This window comes from Chiloscyllium plagiosum, chromosome 9, assembly GCF_004010195.1.
Source record: "Chiloscyllium plagiosum isolate BGI_BamShark_2017 chromosome 9, ASM401019v2, whole genome shotgun sequence".
NCBI lineage: Eukaryota > Metazoa > Chordata > Chondrichthyes > Orectolobiformes > Hemiscylliidae > Chiloscyllium > Chiloscyllium plagiosum.
This window is the reverse complement of record NC_057718.1, coordinates 16,854,712-16,872,537: the sequence shown is the minus strand read 5'-3', so window position 1 is coordinate 16,872,537 and position 17,826 is coordinate 16,854,712. Positions and strand designations below refer to the sequence as shown.

Below are 17,826 nucleotides of genomic sequence, written 5' to 3'. Positions count from 1 at the left end.
GGGAACCTTATCGAACGCCTTGCTGAAATCCATATACACCACATCAACCGGTTTACTCTCATCTATCTGTTTGGTCACCTTCTCAAAGAACAATAAGGTTTGTGAGGCACGACCTACTCTTCACAAAACAGTGCTGACTATCCCTAATCAAATTATTCTTTTCTAGATGATTATAAATCCTCTCTCTTATAACCTTTTCCAACACTTTACTAACAACTGAAGTAAGGCTCACAGGTCTATAATTACCAGGATTGTCTGTACTCCCCTTCTTGAACAGGGGAACCACATTTGCTATCCTCCAGTCTTCTGGCACTATTCCTGTAGACAATGACGATTTAAAGATCAATGCCAAAGGCTCGGCAATCTCGTCCCTGGCTTCCCAGGATAAATCCCATCCGGCCCAGGGGACTTAAGTATTTTCACACTCTGCAGGATTTCTAAATACCTCTTCCTTGTGAACCTCGATCACACCTAGCCTAGTAGCCTGTATCTCAGTATTCTCCTCGACAACATTGTCGTTTTCTAGAGTGAAAAAGTGGGGAACCTTTTCACGTTGGAAGGCCGCATTATGTTAGTTGTAATCTAATAAGGCCGCATTTAAGAAACTTCAATTATAATATTCTTCAAAATTCACGAAATAGCCCTTATGACTTACCAAGTTTTTAATTGTGGCGGTCAGTCTGTGAGGATTATTTCATTGAATTTTCTTTTACTCTCTGGTATTTTAAATACATTCATTTTAAAGACTAAAATAAATAATAAAAAAATTAATAAAAAAATAAAAGATTTGTTCTGCAAAATTTGGATTCATTCAAAAGGCCACACACAATGGCCTAGAAGGCTGCATGTTCCCCACCCCTGTCCTACACCTTCCAACACTATATCATTTCTTGCTATTGATTTAATTACATTTCTTGCTCAGAAGGCAACAGTGCCAACTCTGCCCATCTGCCTGTCCTTTAAAAGGATGCAAATTTTAGGATATTTAGTTTCCAACACAGATCCCCTTGCAGCCACATCTCTGATACCCACAACATCATACATACCAATTTCAACCTGCTAAACAAACTCATTTAATCTTGTTTTAATTATTTAAGGACAACACCATTGGTCATGCATTGACTGCCTCCCATACAGAACCTGCTAAAAACCAGGCGTGAGGCCTTCACCTTAGGAGACCCACTCAAATATAAGGAATCCACGTATGACCTTCGCAGAGCCATTAAGACAGCCAAGGACCAGTAACTATTCAAACTAGAGACCCAGACAGAAACCCGGTGCCTATGGCAAGGACTGAATGACATCCAAATTCTAAAAAGAGACATTGCAAGACAGCAGATGATGATGCATCCCTCCCAGATCGTCTCATCGCCTTCTACGCTCGCTTTGAGCAGAGTTTCGGCGGAGAGGTAACACTTATTTCGACAAGTCCAGACGAATCCATCCCAACAGCCACTGCAGAAGTCAGATCAGTTTTTCTTCATGTGAATCTAAGAAAAGCAATGGGACCAGATGGAGTACTAGGCCGTGCACTCAGAGCACATGCAGATAAACTGGCATAGCTCTTCTCGGACATCTTCAGCCTCTCCCTGCAGCAGGCGATTGTCCCGGCCTGTGTCAAGAGGGCCAATATCATCCCTGTGCCTAAAAAGCCTCATGCAGCATGTCTCAATCGTGACTGCACACTGGTCCTAACTTTGGTGGTCATGAAGTGCTTTGAAAGGTTGGTCATGGCATTAATCAACTCCAACCTCCCCACTACTCTTGACCTGTTCTAATTTGCCTATTGGACCAACATATCCACATCAGATGTCATATCACCTACCCTTCACTCTTCCTGAGAACATCTTGACACCAAGAACAGCGACGTAAGAATCCTACTCATTGATTATAGTTCAGCCTTCAACATTATCACCCCCTCAAGACGGATTACTAAACTTCGTGATCTCCGACTAAGCCCCACTCTGTAACTGGATCCTCAGTTTCCTGACCCACAGGCCACAATCAGTGAAGATTGGGGACAATATTTCATCCTCACTAACACTCAACACTAGAGTACTCAGTCCACTATTGTACTCACTGTATACCCATGACTGCTTCACCAAGACTAATGCCATTCACAAGTTTGTTGATGACTCCACCATAGTTGGCTGAATCTCAGTTGGCGACAAAGCAGATTACAGACAGGTGGAAGACCTGGAAAACTGGTGCACTGAGAACAACCTAGCTCTCAATGCCAGCAAAACAAAGGAAATTATTGACGCTCGGCGGGATGTTACTTATGCCCCCCCCTTACACATTATCAGGACAAAGGTGGAACAAGTGGATAGTGTCAAGCTCCTGGGAGTAGTCATCCACAACAAGCTTTCTTGGACTCTTCATGTGGATGCACTGGTCACAAAGGCCCAACAATGTCTCTTCTTCCTCAGGCAGCTGAGGAAACTTGGCATGACGGCGAATAAGTTTGCAAACTTTTATAGGTGCACCATCGAGAGCATTCTGTCTGGATGTATTTCTACTTGGTATAGCAACTGTACTATTCAAGATCGGAGATGGTTACAGAGAGTGGTGGACTCAGCCCAAACAATCACAAAGGCCAACCTCCTATCTATGGAATCCATCTACCAGGCCTGCTATCAAGGAAAGGCCGCTAGCATTCTCAAAGATCCATCCCACCCTAGCAATGCTTTTCTGCAATCTCTACCATTGGGGAGAAGGTACAGAAGCCTGAACACATGCACCAGTCAGTTTTGAAATAGCTTCCACCCTACTGTTAGAATACTGAATGGACTCTCAAACTCTTAACATTCGCCTGTACCTGTGTTTTTGTTTTTGCCACAGTTTATCTATCATTTACTGATCTCTGCTACTTAATTGTGTGATCTGCCTGGATTGCTTGCAAGACAAAGCTTTTCACTGTGCCTCGGTATACGTGACAATAAATTCAATTCAATCCTTGTCTTTTCAAATATATGCAAATCCTGTTCCTCAGGATTCTCTCCAAAAATGCACGCACCACCGATGTCAGGCTCACTGGTTTATAGTTACCTGGCATTTCCTTACCTTTCTTAAATAGTGGCACCATGTTAGCCAACCTCCAGTCTTCTGGCACCTCACCTGTGGCTATTGATGATACAAATATCTCAAAGGGCCCAGCAATCACTTCCTTAGCTTCCCAGAGTTCAGTGTACACCTGATCAGGGCCTGGGGACTTATGCACCTTTATGCAATTCAAGACATCCAGCACCACCTCTGTAATATGGATACATTTCAAGATGTCACTATCTATTCCCCCACATTCTGTATCTTCTATGACCTTCTCCACAGTAAACATTAATGCAAGATACTCAGTATTTCCCCATCTCCTGTGGTTCCACATATAGGCTGCCTTGCTGACCTTTGAGGGGAAAGTGAGGACTGCAGATGCTGGAGATCAGAGCTGAAGATGTGTTGCTGGAAAAGCGCAGCAGGTCAGGCAGCATCCAAGGAGCAGGAGAATCGATGTTTCGGGCATGAGCCCTTCTTCAGGAATCAGGGCTGAAGGGCTCATGCCCGAAACATCGAGTCTCCTGCTCCCTGACCTTTGAGGGGCCCTAATCTCTCCCTAGTTACCCTTTTGTCCTTAATATATTTACAGAATCCCTTTGGATTCTTTTTAACATTATTTGCCAAAGCTTTTTGCCCTCCTGATTCCCAGCTTCAGTATAATTATGCTTGGCTCGCCACTCAGACAACCTGGACAATCTTCAAGGATAATGAACACTAACAGTTGACCATCAAAACCCAGTGTCCCCATCAATGTCATTAAGTGCAGGAAAGTGGTATTCAGGGCAATTGCGGTACCCAGGCCATTTTCCAAATCAAGGTCAAACAAATTGAAACATAAATAACTAAATCCTATTCATATTCAAATCCTGTTCACAGTCTTTAACCCTCCTCAACTTGCATGTATAGGAAATTACTACCCTAACAGCATTTCCTAATAAAAGTCCAAGTGCAATGTTAAAAGATTAAATTGGGCTAGCTCCCTGGACATTAATGTAATACTAAAGGGTTAAACTGCAGTCTTCCTCCAGAAGCTGAACATTCTGGAAGTTGATGGGGACAACATTCATGCAAGAATGCAGATGACTCCCACTTCATTTAGACAGTCATTTACAACTACTCCTACTATTAGGTAAATTAATCGCTCATTCAGCCCTTTCCATTCGGAAATACTTTCATAGCCAACCCCACTCAATCAGGTTTGCTTATGTGATCATCCCTGATACTGAAGCATATCATACCGACATTGGGGAAGTAGGGGAGCCAGAACCTGTTTGCAGTGCCGCCCCGAAACTAGAACAGATCACACCTACATTGTATTGGGGAATCAGAGTCGGGAAATCATCTGCATAGGATTAGAGCATTTTACATTTACATTATCTCTGAGGAGGACCTCATCCTACCATTGTACCTGGGGTAACATGGTTATGGGGGAGGGATGACCAGAGTCCCTGTAAGCATTACCAACTGTCCTGTATAAAGAGCATGTGTTTTCTTTGTTCAGGGCCTCATTTTGACTCTACTTCACATGACCAGCGAAGAGTGTCAGAGGGGTCACCTAGGTTGTACAGGCTTTAATAAATTTTAACTGTTTAAAAGTAGGTGTGAATTGCTTTTCGTGTGTGAAACCTCTGGAAAAGAGCCTAACACAAGTACCTGCGCCAATACAAGCTTTGTTTGAAATTCATAATGTCAATTAGTTTAAAATATTCAGCTCTCAATTTGCACCAGTATTTGAAAACAGGAGGAATAAAAGGACTGACTGACTTATGGCATGAGTATGTAGATATTTATGTTTAAGACACAGAATCAGCAAGGCTTTGTGCATGGGAAATATTGTCTCACAAATTTGATTTAGTTTTTTAAAGAAGTGACCAAGAAGATAGATGAAAGCAAAAATGTTGACGTTGTTTACATGACTTTAGCAAAGTCTTTGGCAAGGTTCTGCACAGCAGACTGGTAAGTAAGGTTAGATCACATGGGATTCAGGGACAGTTAGCCAACTGGATACAAAATTGGCTTCACAGTAGGAGGCAGAGATTGATGGTTATTGTTCAGACTTGGAGGCCTGTGACCAGCAGTGTGCTGCAAGGATCTGTACTGGGTTCACTGGTGTTCGTCATTTATATAAATGCTTTGAATGAGAATTTAGGAGGCATGGTTAGTAAGCTTCTGGATGACACCAAGATTGGTGGTGTAGTGGACAGTGAAGGTCATCTCAAAGTACAATGGGATCTTAATCAACTGGGTCAGTGGGGCCAAGAAATGGCAGATGGAGTTTAATTCATATAAACGTGAGGTGTTGCACTTTGGAAAGACAAACCAGGGCAGGACTTATATAGTTATTGGTTAGGGCCTGGAGAGTGCTGTTGAACAGAGAGACCTAGGGGTGCAGGTACATAATTCCTTGAAAGTGGTGTCACAGGAAACAGGGTAGCGAAGAAGCTATTTGGCATTCTTACCTTTGTTGGTCCGAACATTGAGTATACGGGTTGGGATGTCATGTTATAGATGTACAAGATATTGGTAAAGCCATATTTGGAGGTACTGTATCTAGTTCTGGTCACCCTCTGATAGGAAGAATGTTATTAAACTTGAAAAAAGGTGAGAGAATATTTACAATGATGACTGGAAGGTTTAGGTTATGAGGAGAGGCTGGAACATTTTCCCCAAAGCATCAGAGGCTGAGGGTGACCTTATAGAGGCCTTATAAAATCATGAGGGGCATAAATAAGATAGCCAAGGTCTCCTCTCAGGGTAGGGGAGTCCAAAGCTAGAGACATAGGTTTAAGATGAAAGGAGAAAGATTTAAAAGGGATCTGAGGGGCAACCTTTTCACTGAGAGGGTGGTGTATATATGGAACAAGCTGCCAGAGGAAAGTAAAATTACAACATTTAAAATACATTTGTACAATTGCATGAATAGGAAGGGTTTAGGGGGATATGGACCAATTGCAGGCAAACAGGACTAGTTCAGTTTAGGAAACCTGGTTCACATGGACGAGTTGGACTGAAGGGCCTGTTTCTGTGCTGTAGGACTATGACTCCAACACAAAACCAGGTCTGCCAATTCTAAGCACCCTTTTCAACAAAGCCATTCACAGGACGTGGACATTGCTGCCAGGCCAATATTTATTTCCATGGTGATGGTGATGAGTTGCCTTCTTGAACCATTGCAGTTCTTGAGCTATAGAGACACTCAGTTGTTTCGGAGGGAGTTCCAGGATATAGACTCAAGAACAGTAAGATGACACCTATATATAGTTTCAAATGAGATGGTGTGTACACAGAGGGGAATTTTTCTGTCGTGTCTTTTTAGGTGGTAGAAGCTGCAGATATCAAAGGTGCTATGGGAGGTGTGACTTGATAGCATTATCAATCATGCCTTCCATTCCAGGAATAGTTTCGTTTGAAGCACTGAATTGTGCAATCAACACCTAATAACAGATCTTCAGGATTGATTAGGAATTAAATCTATTATGGAAGCTATAATACCATGAATTTTACTGATTCATTATCTTGCCTCAAAATTATGTTGTTTGCATTGCATCAGAAGAAGCAGATAATGTCAGACGTCCTCAATTCCAAAAGACTTACTTTCATTTCAGTGCTCCGAGTCCTCAGGTGATTAAATAGCCTGCATTCACAAACTCTGCCAGAGATGGTACTTGCTGATGTAGTGGTGTGAAGCTCAGGTTTTTGCATTCTCTTCCAGCTGTGTGCTTGGACTCTGTCTGAGCCTGTCAGTGATGCTGAAAATAGTTGGCAGTTTCACAGATGCTTATCTCCAGTTTCTGCATCAAGCTAGAGTTTCCCCATGTGTCAGTAGGAATAATTCATTTTCTCAGAAAGGTTTTGAGGAATGTCCTTTAAACATTTGTTCTGTCTTCCTGGCAACTATTTGCCATAATGTAGAGCATAGCAGACAACTTGTTTTGCAAGTCCAGTGGACTATGTGACTCATCCCATTGCAGCTGATAGGATCATGGCTCTGGATATGGCCGAACCATGTTGGCCTGGACAGGACTTTGATACTAAAGCCTCTATTCTATCTGTGAAATTGCAGCATTTTGTGGAGTGATCACTGGTGATATTTCTCAAGTGTCCTGATGGATCTACTCTACATTATATTTGTCTCTAATGAATACAATAGAGCTGGTAACACTGTTGTCCTGTAAACCACTCATTTAGCATTTGGTTTTAGGTCATTCGTCAAAAAACATGGTTCTTTGCACTGCCATAATTCTGCACGTATATACTGGGAGGATCCAATAACCGCACAGATCCCCTCCTCATCTACCTGACATTCATCATCTTTGCATTTCAAATCAGACTCAGTTCCCTCTCCTAACATCTTCACAGAATACCACATTACTGTTCACTTGTCTCACCTTCACAGTCGATTGCCAAGGCCAGGTTTTAAGGAGTGCCTCAAAGGAGGAAGATGAGGTAAAAAGGCAGAAGCTTGTGTAGGAAATCTTAAAGTTACAGCAGAAGGGAAAAGCAACAATTATGGCGTTAATAAAATCCAGAGATGTTCAAGAAGCTGGAATAAGAGTTCAGATATCTGGAGGATAGAATGGGTGGAGTAGATTTGAGAGATTGCTGAGCCCAGGGAGAGAGTCTTGAAAACAAGGGTGAGAACTTTAAAATCAAGATGTTGTTTAAATCAAATCAGCACGGATACAGTCAAAGTATTAATGGGATTTGGTACAAGTTAAAAATCAGACAGTAGGTGTTTTGGATGACTTTGAATTTAGAGAGTAGAATGACAAAGGCCAGCAAGGAGATCATTAGAATAGAGTCGAAAAGCGTGGCGCTGGAAAGGCGCATCAGGTCAGGTAGCATCCGAGAAGAGTCGATGTTTCGGGCATAAGACCATTAGAATAGTCAAGTCTATAAAGCGTAGGTCAGCAGTCGTCCACTGTCTGCACATACATTGCAGTGCTTAGCTGTGTTATATTATCCTGAAGCTGGAAAAATACATGGCAATTCAAGTTGTTCAGGGAGATTGTCTTTGCTTCACAAAATTTTCTGGAGCTCAGTAAGTATCTACTAATGCTAAAAATATGTTCACAAAATAAATCCACAAGCTGAGGGATGTATGCAGTGGTAGTATCCCTACTTCTGAGCCAGGAGGCCTAAGTTCAAGTTCCACCTTTCAGAGGTGGTCTCACTGAATAACTGAAACATAACCTCTCTATTTTTGTATTAAATTCTTCTTGCAATGAATGATAACACTCTATTAAGTAATTAGCAAGTAGTTAAAAAGTTAAGAGGGCTAGAGAAGACAATTCTACAGTAAGATCTATCGAAAGTAGCTTGGCATTGCAAAACGGGTTCTACTGCAGTCTAATGGTTTAAGCATCATGAGAACCAAAGCCTGAATTTTTTTAAGCCTTTGGTTCAGTAAGTTCCCTGCACCTGAATTTCTAACATGGCTTTCAAGACACGTGGTGGTCATGTTCCAGTTGGTCAGAATTAACTGGAAGTTTCAAGAAGTCAATCTGTATTAAGTAGAAAACTATGGGAAACTATTCCTGCTGGAAATTTTACTGTGAAAGGAAGAATAACATTAGGAAAGTGCTACAGACGTAAGTCAAACTGAAAAGGAAGATGAAAAAAAAAGTACAGATGCTGGAAATCCAAACCAAGAAGAGAAATTACTGGAGAAATTCAACAAGTCTGGCAGCAACTGTGGACAGAAAACAGAGTTAATATTTTTGTTGAGTGACCATTGATCAGAACCTGGACCCGAACATTAACTCAGCTTTCTGTCCACAGATGCTGCCAGACTTGCTGAGTTTCTCCAGCAATTTCTGAAAAGAGACTTTGCTGACTAGGGAATTTCAATTGAAAAAAATACAACATTCGAATTGCAATGTCAATCATTGTCTGAGTCAGAAATCAAGTACATGACTGCTTCATAACCCAGTATTCAGAGAAATTGAGTGCACATCTTTGTTTCATGATATCTGAAACAGATACTATATAGTGAAAGAAAGTTATTTAAATCGCCAAAAGCGCTAGATGTCTTGAAATGCATAAAGGTAAATAAATCACCAGGACCTAATCAGGTGCACCCGAGAACTCTGTGGGAAGCTAGAGATGTGATTGCTGGGCCTCTTGCTGAGATACTTGTATCATAAATAGTCACAGGTGAGGTGCTGGAAGACTGGAAGTTGGCAAACGTGGTGCCACTGTTTAAGAAGGGTGGTAAGGACAAGCCTGGGAACTATAGACAAGTGAGCCTGACGTCGGTGATGGGCAAGTTGTTGGAGGGAATCCTGAGGGACAGGATATACATGTATTTGGAAAGGCAAGGACTGAGAGGATTAATGAGGGCAGAGCGGTAGATGTGATCTATATGGACTTCAGTAAGGCGTTCGACAAGTTTCCCCATGGGAGACTGGTTAGCAAGGTTAGATCTCACAGAATAAAGAGAGAACTAGTCATTTGGATACAAAACTGGCTCAAAGGTAGAAAACAGGTTGGTGGTAGATGGTTATTTTTCAGACTGGAGGCCTGTGACCAGTGGAGTGCCACAAGGATCGGTGCAGGGTCCTCTACATTTTGTCATTTACATAAATGATATGGATGCCAGCATAAGAGGTACAGTTAGTAAGCTTGCAGATGACACCAAAATTGGAGATATAGTGAACAGCGAAGAAGGTTACCTCAGATTACAACAGGATCTTGATCAGGTGGGCCAACAGGTCGAGAAGTGGCAGATGGAGTTTAATTCAGATAAATGTGAGGTGCTGCATTTTGGGAAAGCAAATCTTAGCAGGACTTATACACTTTATGGTAAGGTCCTAGGGAGTGTTGCTGAACAAAGAGACCTTGGAGTGCAGGCTCATAGCTCCTTGAAAGTGGAGTTGCAGGTAGATAAGACAGTGAAGGCGGCGTTTGGTATGCATTCTTTTATTGGTCAGAGTACTGAGTACAGGAGTTGGGAGGTCATGTTGCAACTGTACAGGACATTGGTTAGGCCACTGGTTAGGCCACTGTTGGAATACTGTGTGCAATTCTGGTCTCCTTCCTATCGGAAGGATGTTGTGAAACTTGAAAGGGTTCAGAAAGGATTTACAAGGATGTTGCCAGGGTTGAATGATTTGAGCTATGGGGAGAGGTTGAACAGGCTGGGGCTGTTTTCCCTAGAGCGTCAGATGCTGAGGGGTGACCTTATAGAGGTTTACAAAATTATGAGGGGCATGGATTGGATAAATAGACAAAGTCTTTTCCCTGGGGTAGGGGAGTCCAGAACTAGAGGGTGTGAGAGGAAAGATAAAAAGAGAGACCTAAGGGACAACTTTTTCACGCAAAGGGTGATATGTGTATGGAATGAGGTGCCAGAGGAGGTGGTGGAGGTTGGTACAATTGCAACATTTAAAAGGCATTTGGATGGGTATATGAATAGGAAGGGTTTGGAGGGATATAGGCAGGTGCGACTAGATTGGGTTGGGATATCCAGTCGGCATGGATGGGTTAGACCGAAGGGTCTGTTTCCATGCTGTACATCTCTGACTCTCAAACTGCTAGAATAATTAAGTTCAATTTATTTCCTCAGCTTTCAAATACCTAGGGACCACGACAACATTGCTCATAAACTTCAGTAAAGGCAAGAGCTTAAGAGAATTGCTAAGTACTGCAGCATAGCACAAACAGAATAATTTTACATGCATACCTGTTGATCATGCACAATGAATACAAACTGAACAACTACGTTCCAACAGACTGAATGGTTAGAAATTCAATAAGTAATTAAACTAAAGACTCTTTTAGGAAACGAGACAAGGTGAAACAACAAGATTGTAACTGCAGAAGCATATCTAGAAAGAAGCAGAAAAAAAATTGAAAATTAGTAGCTGTAATAGCAAACCAGAATAGCAAGAAATTCTTCCACTGGTATAAGAGCAACGAGTAGTTAAAGAAATGGATACAGCCTGAAAGTATGCCACTTCATCAAAATTGACAATAAATTAATGTACAAAGGAATATTTCCTTCAAATATTTGTACCCCAAAAGAGTATAAAAAGGAAATGTGAATTAATTATGGGCCAGTTAGTCTTACTTCAGTGGTGGGCAAAATATTAGAAACAATCCTGAGAGACTGGATGAACTCTTATTTAGAAAAGCATGGAATAGTCATGGATAGTTAGCATGGTTTTGTTAAAGGAAGGTCATGCCTTACAGCTTGATTGAATTCTTCAAAGAAGTGACGAGGAGGATCAATGATGGCAGTTCAATAGTTGTTGTCTACATGGATTTTAGCAAGGCATTTGACAAGGTCCCACATGGCAGACTAGTCAGAATATAAAACCAGTGGGATACAGGGCCATGTGTTGAATGGATCCAAAGTTGGCTTAGTAACAAGAAATAAACGGTGTGTGTGGATGGCTGCCCTTATGAATGGAAAACTGTTTCAAGTGCTCTGCAGGGCTTAGTGTTGGGACCCCTGCTGTTTTATACATTAATGATTTTGATTTGAACATGAGGGGCACAATTAGGAAATAGACAGACAAAATTGCTATACCCAACAAAGACAGAGAGGATAGCTGTCAGCTCCAAAATAACATAGATGGGTTGGAGTGGGCAAAAGTGACAGATGGAGTTCAACTCTGGTAAGTGGGAGGTAATGCATTTAGAAAGGTCAAACAGTTGATCCCCATTTAGCAAAAATTCACTGCAGAAATACTGCAAACCTTGTTAAGATGTCCTTCGTAGAACAGTATAACAGGATGAACACTGTGGTTGTGCCAGACTCGCTGCACATGTGCAGATGCTACATTAAAGTGAAGATTGTTTGACACAGGCTAATAATATTTTGAACCCTTAACTAATTTCAGGTTTAGCATCCATTGTACCAATTATCTATCAGCTGTTCCTTCTGTACAATTTCAGTAACAATAACCAGCAAACTAAAAGGATGCACAAGTTATGCTACAGTTACACAAAAGCCTAATTAGACTCACTTGGAGTAAGAGAGCAGAACTGGGTACCAGACTTAGTAAGAAAATGAGCTTTAGTGTGTACAATGTAGGTTAACAAGAATGATACCTGATCTTCAGTGATTATGAGGAGACATTATACAAATTAGGCCTACTTTCTCTGGAACTTAGAAAGCTGAGGGGTGATCTGATCAACATCTTCAACAGAGAAAGATAGGGTAGCTTGAGATAAACTATTTCCACTGGCTGGGGATTGTAGAACTAGGGGGTGTAGTCTAAATATTGGGTCCAGACCATTCAGCAGAGATGTCAGGAAGCAATTCTAACACAAAGGGTAGATGATGTTTGGAACGCTCCCACAAATGGCAGTGGATGCTAGTTATTAATTTTAAGTTAGAGAGATAAATGTTTGTTAAGCAAAAGTATTAAGGAATATGGACAAAAGGCAAGTATATGGAGTTAAACCACAGACCAGCCATGACCTCAATGTTAGAACATCATCAAAGGGCTGAATGGCCTACTACTGTGTTTGTATTCTGAACTACAGTAATTGAGATTCCCAACTTGCAATGAAGTCAGACTGTGAAGAATGGACTTTATTTTTGCTTTTTTTTTAAAAAAGAAACAAATATACTATTGAATACTCAAAAGAATTTATGATCCTATGTAGAAATCAAAACAACGGCCCTGGGATCGAGTCCAATTATCATCCAACTGAGATACCCGAACTGTGACAGGCTCCTGCACAAAGCCATAACCTGCTAGGGGGAATATGGCATTTACGTGAACTTGTTTAGTTGATGGTCTGTAACTGTTTTAGGAAGTAAAAGCCCTTTCAAACAAGGCCATAAGAAATAGGCCATAAAGAGGCCATTCAGACCCTTAAGTTTGCTCTACTTTTCAAAAGGTTCATGGCTGATTTGACATTTCTCACATGTACCTTCCTGCCTTTACCCTCCTACTGATCAAGAATCTACCTCAGCCTTAAACATACAAAAATTCTTTCCCCACAGACCTCTGTGGCAAAGAGTTTTAATGGTACTCAACCCTCAGTAGAAATTCCTCCTCATCTCAGTCTTAAATTGGCATCCCTTTACTCTGAGACTATGTTCTTTGGTGTTAGGGTCTTTCATGAGGGGAAATATCCCTTCAGTATTTACCCTCTCAAGCCACTTATAAATCACATATTCCCAATGAAATTACTTCTACTCACTGGAATTTAAAAGAATTAGAGTCCCAACCTCTTTAGTTTCTGCTCATAAGACAATCCCTTCATATCAGCCCACTGAACCTTCTCTGAATTGCCTTCAATGAAATGATATTTTTCTTTAAATAATGGGACCAAAACTGCTCAGTACTCCAGGTGTAGTACCTTGTCTAATTGCAGTAATAATTCCCCACTCTTATATTTGAGCCCTTTTGAAATAAGGACCAACATACCATTAGCCTTCCTGATTAACTACTGCCCCCAAGTTTGTGCGTTGCAACTTGCTGCAATTTTTCTCTATTTAAATAATATTCTGCTCTTTTGCTCTCCCTTCCAAAATGAAGAGCATTTCCCCACATTAATACACCATTTGCCAACTTTTTGCTCACTTATAAGTACCGAGTGGACTCACAAACTCTTAGCATTCATCCGTACCTGTTTTTCTTGTTTGCTGCTGTTTACCTATTATTTACTTCTCTATACAATGTGAGCTGTATATATTGCTCGCAAGACAAAGCTTTTCACTGTGCCTCAGTACACATAACAATAAATTCAAATTATGTAACCTATCAATATTGCGCTGTAGATTTTTTGTGCTCCTGTCAATCTTCCTTTCTACCTATTTTAGTGTTGTCTGCAGAACATTAAATTCCTTCCTTCAATTCCTTAATATGTATTGTAAACAGCTGTAGTCCCAGCACTGATCCCCATAGAATGCCACTGATCATAGGTTGCCAATCTAAAAAAACCTTTATCCCCATTCACTGTTTCCTGTCCATTAGCTAATTCTAAACCAATGCCAATATTCTACCTTCAACACTGTGGGCTTTTATCTTATCTGAAAAATGTGTTGCTGGAAAAGCGCAGCAGGTCAGGCAGCATCCAAGGAGCAGGAGAATCGATGTTTCGGGCATAAGCACTTCTTCAGGAATAAGGAAGGTGTGCCAAGCAGGCTAAGATAAAAGGTAGGGAGGAGGGAGCCAAGCAGGCTAAGATAAAAGGTAGGGAGGAGGGACTTGGGGGAGGGGCATTGGGAATGCGATTGGCTCCAGGCGTCATGTTGCCATGGTCTGGCGATGGAGGCAGCCAAGGACCTGCATGTCCTTGGCGGAGTGGGAGGGAGGGGGTGTTAAAGTGTTCAGCCACGGGGCAGTTGGGTTGGTTGGTACAGGTGTCCCAGAGGTGTTCTCTGAAACGTTCTGCAAGTAGGCGGCCTGTCTCCCCAATGTAGAGGCGACAAGGCTTTTATCTTATGACAATCTTTTATGAGGTACTTCGCTGAATATCTTCTGGAAGTCCAAATACAATACGACTGGTTCCATACTGGTTATGAGTCCCTTGAAAACTAGTAAATTAGTTAGATACAATTTCCCTTTCATGAGATCATGCTGGCTTTGCTTGATTGGATTATGATTTTCCACTTATTCTGCTATTACTTCCTTAATAATTGATTTCAATATTTTGCCAATAATCCTATTGTTACCTGATTTATACCTTTCTGAACAGGCATATCACAACAGCAATTTTTTAATCTTTTGGTAGTTCTCTAGCATCCAAGGGTTTTTTTTTTAAATGTACAACCAATGCATTCACTATCTCTGTAGCTATCTCTTTTAGGATTCTCGGATGCAAGCCATCAAGGCCAAGGAACTTGTTTTTAATCCCATTAGTTCGTCAAAAAAAAAGGTGATAGTGATGCTACTTAATTCCTCCCCTGTACTCTTTATTTTTTATGGAATGTTTGAAGTGTCTTCCAAGATAAAGACTGGTACAAATTTGTTTAACTCCTCTGCCATTTCTTTGTTCCCCAAACATGTCCCCAGATTCATTGCTCAGGGGCTTACGTTCATTTTGACCTCTCTATTCCTTTTTACATATCTAAAGAAACTCTCAGCATCAGTTTTTATATTCCTCGCTAGTTAGCCCTCTTAGTTTATTTTCTGTCTTCATCATCATTCTAGTTCTCCTTTGCTGGATTCTGAATTTATCCAGGTCTTCAGGGCTATCATTGACCAGGGCCTCCTATGTGCTTCACCTTTCAACTTAATACCCACCTTAACTTTGTTAGTTTCCCATGGTTGATTTATTCTTCTCAGAATCTTTCCTCCTTATTGGATAAATTTTTGCTGAGTCAATAATTACCTCCTTAAAAAAATGTCTGCCACTGCTTGCCTACTGTCATTCCTGCTAATCTATCTGACAAGTTTACTTTAGTTAACTCTACTCTCATTCCATTGTAATACCCTTTAAGTGAAAGACAATTCTTTCCGACGCAAGTTTCTCACTTTCAAACTGAATATTAAGTAATATTATGATCACTACTTCCAAGAGAATCTTTTACTCAAGAGATAAGTTGTTAACCTTGCCTCATTACCCATCAGCAGATCCAAGATAACCTGCTCCCTGATTAGCTGCACCATATTGCACTAGGAAACTATCCTTAATGTGCCCTACGAATTCACTGCTGTAGCTACCCTTTCCAATTTGTTTAAGCTAAATCAACATGAAAATGCAAGTCACCCATAATTATTGCTTTATTCTTTTTACATGCTCCTATTACTTGTGCTTTATGGTCTTTCCCGCAGTGTCTATTATTTGGCAGGCTGTACTCTACACCTACAATGTCTTCTTTCCCTTGCTGTTTCTATTTACCACCACCCAAATGGACTCTACATCATCCGAGCCTAGATCATCTCCATAACTGTAGTCATTTCGGTTATTAATAGTGCAACCCACCATTTTTGCCTTCCCTGCTGTCTCTCTAAAAGGTCAAATATCTCTGAATAGATCCCGCAATCTTTAAATTTTTCTATATTAGGACCAAATTATAATTTGTTGGAAACTATTGGAAAATGTTGAAAACAAATACCAGAAATCAGTGAGTCAGGCAGCATCCATAGAGAGAAAGCAAGCTAATGTTCAGTCTAGATAACTCTTCAGAGCTGAAGTGAACTGTGTAGGGGGCAGCATTTGAGCAATAGTTGGGGGTGAGGGGTGGGGGCATGGTTTGCAGTGCTGGGGAGTAAGGATGTTGATGGTTCTCCTTCCACAGCAGTTCAGGCAGCAGGAAAATCTACGTTTCGGGCAAAAGCCCTTCTAGGCAGGTAGGACAAGTTATGGGGACAGTGCTGAGCTGGAAGTTTGGAACTGGGGTGAGGTGGGGGAAGGGGAAATGAGTCAAGTCCACATTGATGCCCTGGAGTTGAAGTGTTCCGAGGTGGAAGATGAGGCGTTCTTGCTCCAGGCGTCGGGTGGTGAGGGAACGGCAGTGAAGGAGGCCCAGGACCTCCGTGTCCTCGGCAGAGTTGAAATGTTGGGCCACAGGGCGATGTGGTTGATTGGTGCGGGTGTCCCAAAGATGTTCCCTAAAGCGCTCTGCTTGGAGGCGTCCAGTCTCCCCAGTGTAGAGGAGACCGCAGCGGGTGCAACCGATACAATTAATGACATTGGTGGATGTGCAAGTAAAACTTTGATGGATGTAGAAGGCTTCTTTTGGGCCTTGGATGGAGGTGAGGAAAGAGGTGTGGGCACAGGTTTTGCAATTCCTGCGGTGCGATTGGAAGGTGCCAGGACGGGAGGGTGGGTTGTTGGGGGGCGTGGACCTGACCAGGTAGTCATGGAGGGAGCGGCCTTTGCGGAAGGCGGAAAGGGGTGGGAAGGGAAATATATCCCTGGTGGTGGGGTCCGTTGGGAGGTGGCGGAAATGTCGTTTGATGATTTGGTTTATGCGAAGGTTGGTAGGGTGGAGGGTGAGCACCAGGGGGGTGGTTACGGTTGGAGGGGTGGGGTTTGAGGGCAGAGGTGCAAGATGTGGACGAGATGCGTTGGAGTGCATCTTTAACCACGTGGGAAGGGAAATTACAGTCTCTAAAGGAGGAGGGCATCTGGTGTGTTCTGTGGTGGAACTGGTCCTCCTCAGTTACGGAGCAGATACGGCGGAGGCGGAGGAATTGGGAATACAGAATGGCATTTTTGATGAAGGTAGGGTGGGAAGAGGTGTAATCCAGGTAGCTGTGGGAGTCAGTGGGTTTGTAAAAAATGTCAGTGTCAAGTCGGTTGTCGTTAATGGAGATGGAGAGGTCCAGGAAGGGCAGGGAGGTGTCAGCGATGGTCCAGGTAAATTTAAGGTCAGGGTGGAATGTGTTGATGAATTGTTCAACCTCTTGCGGGAGCATGAGGTGGCACCAATGCAGTCATCAATGTCGCAGAGGAAGAGGTGGGGAGTGGTGCCGGTGTAATTACGGAAGATAGACTGTTCTACGTAGCCAACAAAGAGACAGGCATAGCTTGGGCCTATATGGGTACCAATGGCTACCCATTTGGTCTGGAGTAAGTGGGAGGATTCAAAGGAGAAATTGTTAAGGGCAAATGAGTGTGTCGGTGGAAGGGTACTGTTGGGAACGTCAGGAGAGGAAGAAACAGAGGGCTTGGAGGTCCTGGTCATGGTGGATAAAGGTGTAGAGGGATTGGATATCCATGGTGAAGATGAGGCGTTGAGGGCCGGGGAAACGGAAGTCTTGGAGGAGGTGGAGGGCATGGGTGGTGTATCGAACGTATGTGGGGAGCTCCTGGACTAGGGGGGAATAGGACAGTGTCGAGGTAGGTAGAGATGAGTTCAGTGGG

The 17,826-nt window shown here is 42.2% G+C and overlaps 1 protein-coding gene across 15 annotated transcripts in view; it reads right to left on the bottom strand.

The window, feature by feature from the left end:
* cep170aa (centrosomal protein 170Aa) overlaps positions 1–17,826 on the bottom strand; it is a 134,156-nt gene that overhangs the window by 111,754 nt on the left and 4,576 nt on the right. Inside the window, exon 1 of one of the 15 annotated variants that reach the window (XM_043695455.1) lies at positions 2,677–2,687. The exons of the other annotated variants lie outside the window; for them this stretch is intronic. The gene's annotated coding sequence lies outside the window, so the exon portion shown is untranslated. Of the gene's footprint in view, positions 1–2,676; positions 2,688–17,826 lie in introns of those variants that run through there. 15 annotated transcript variants of the gene reach the window in all.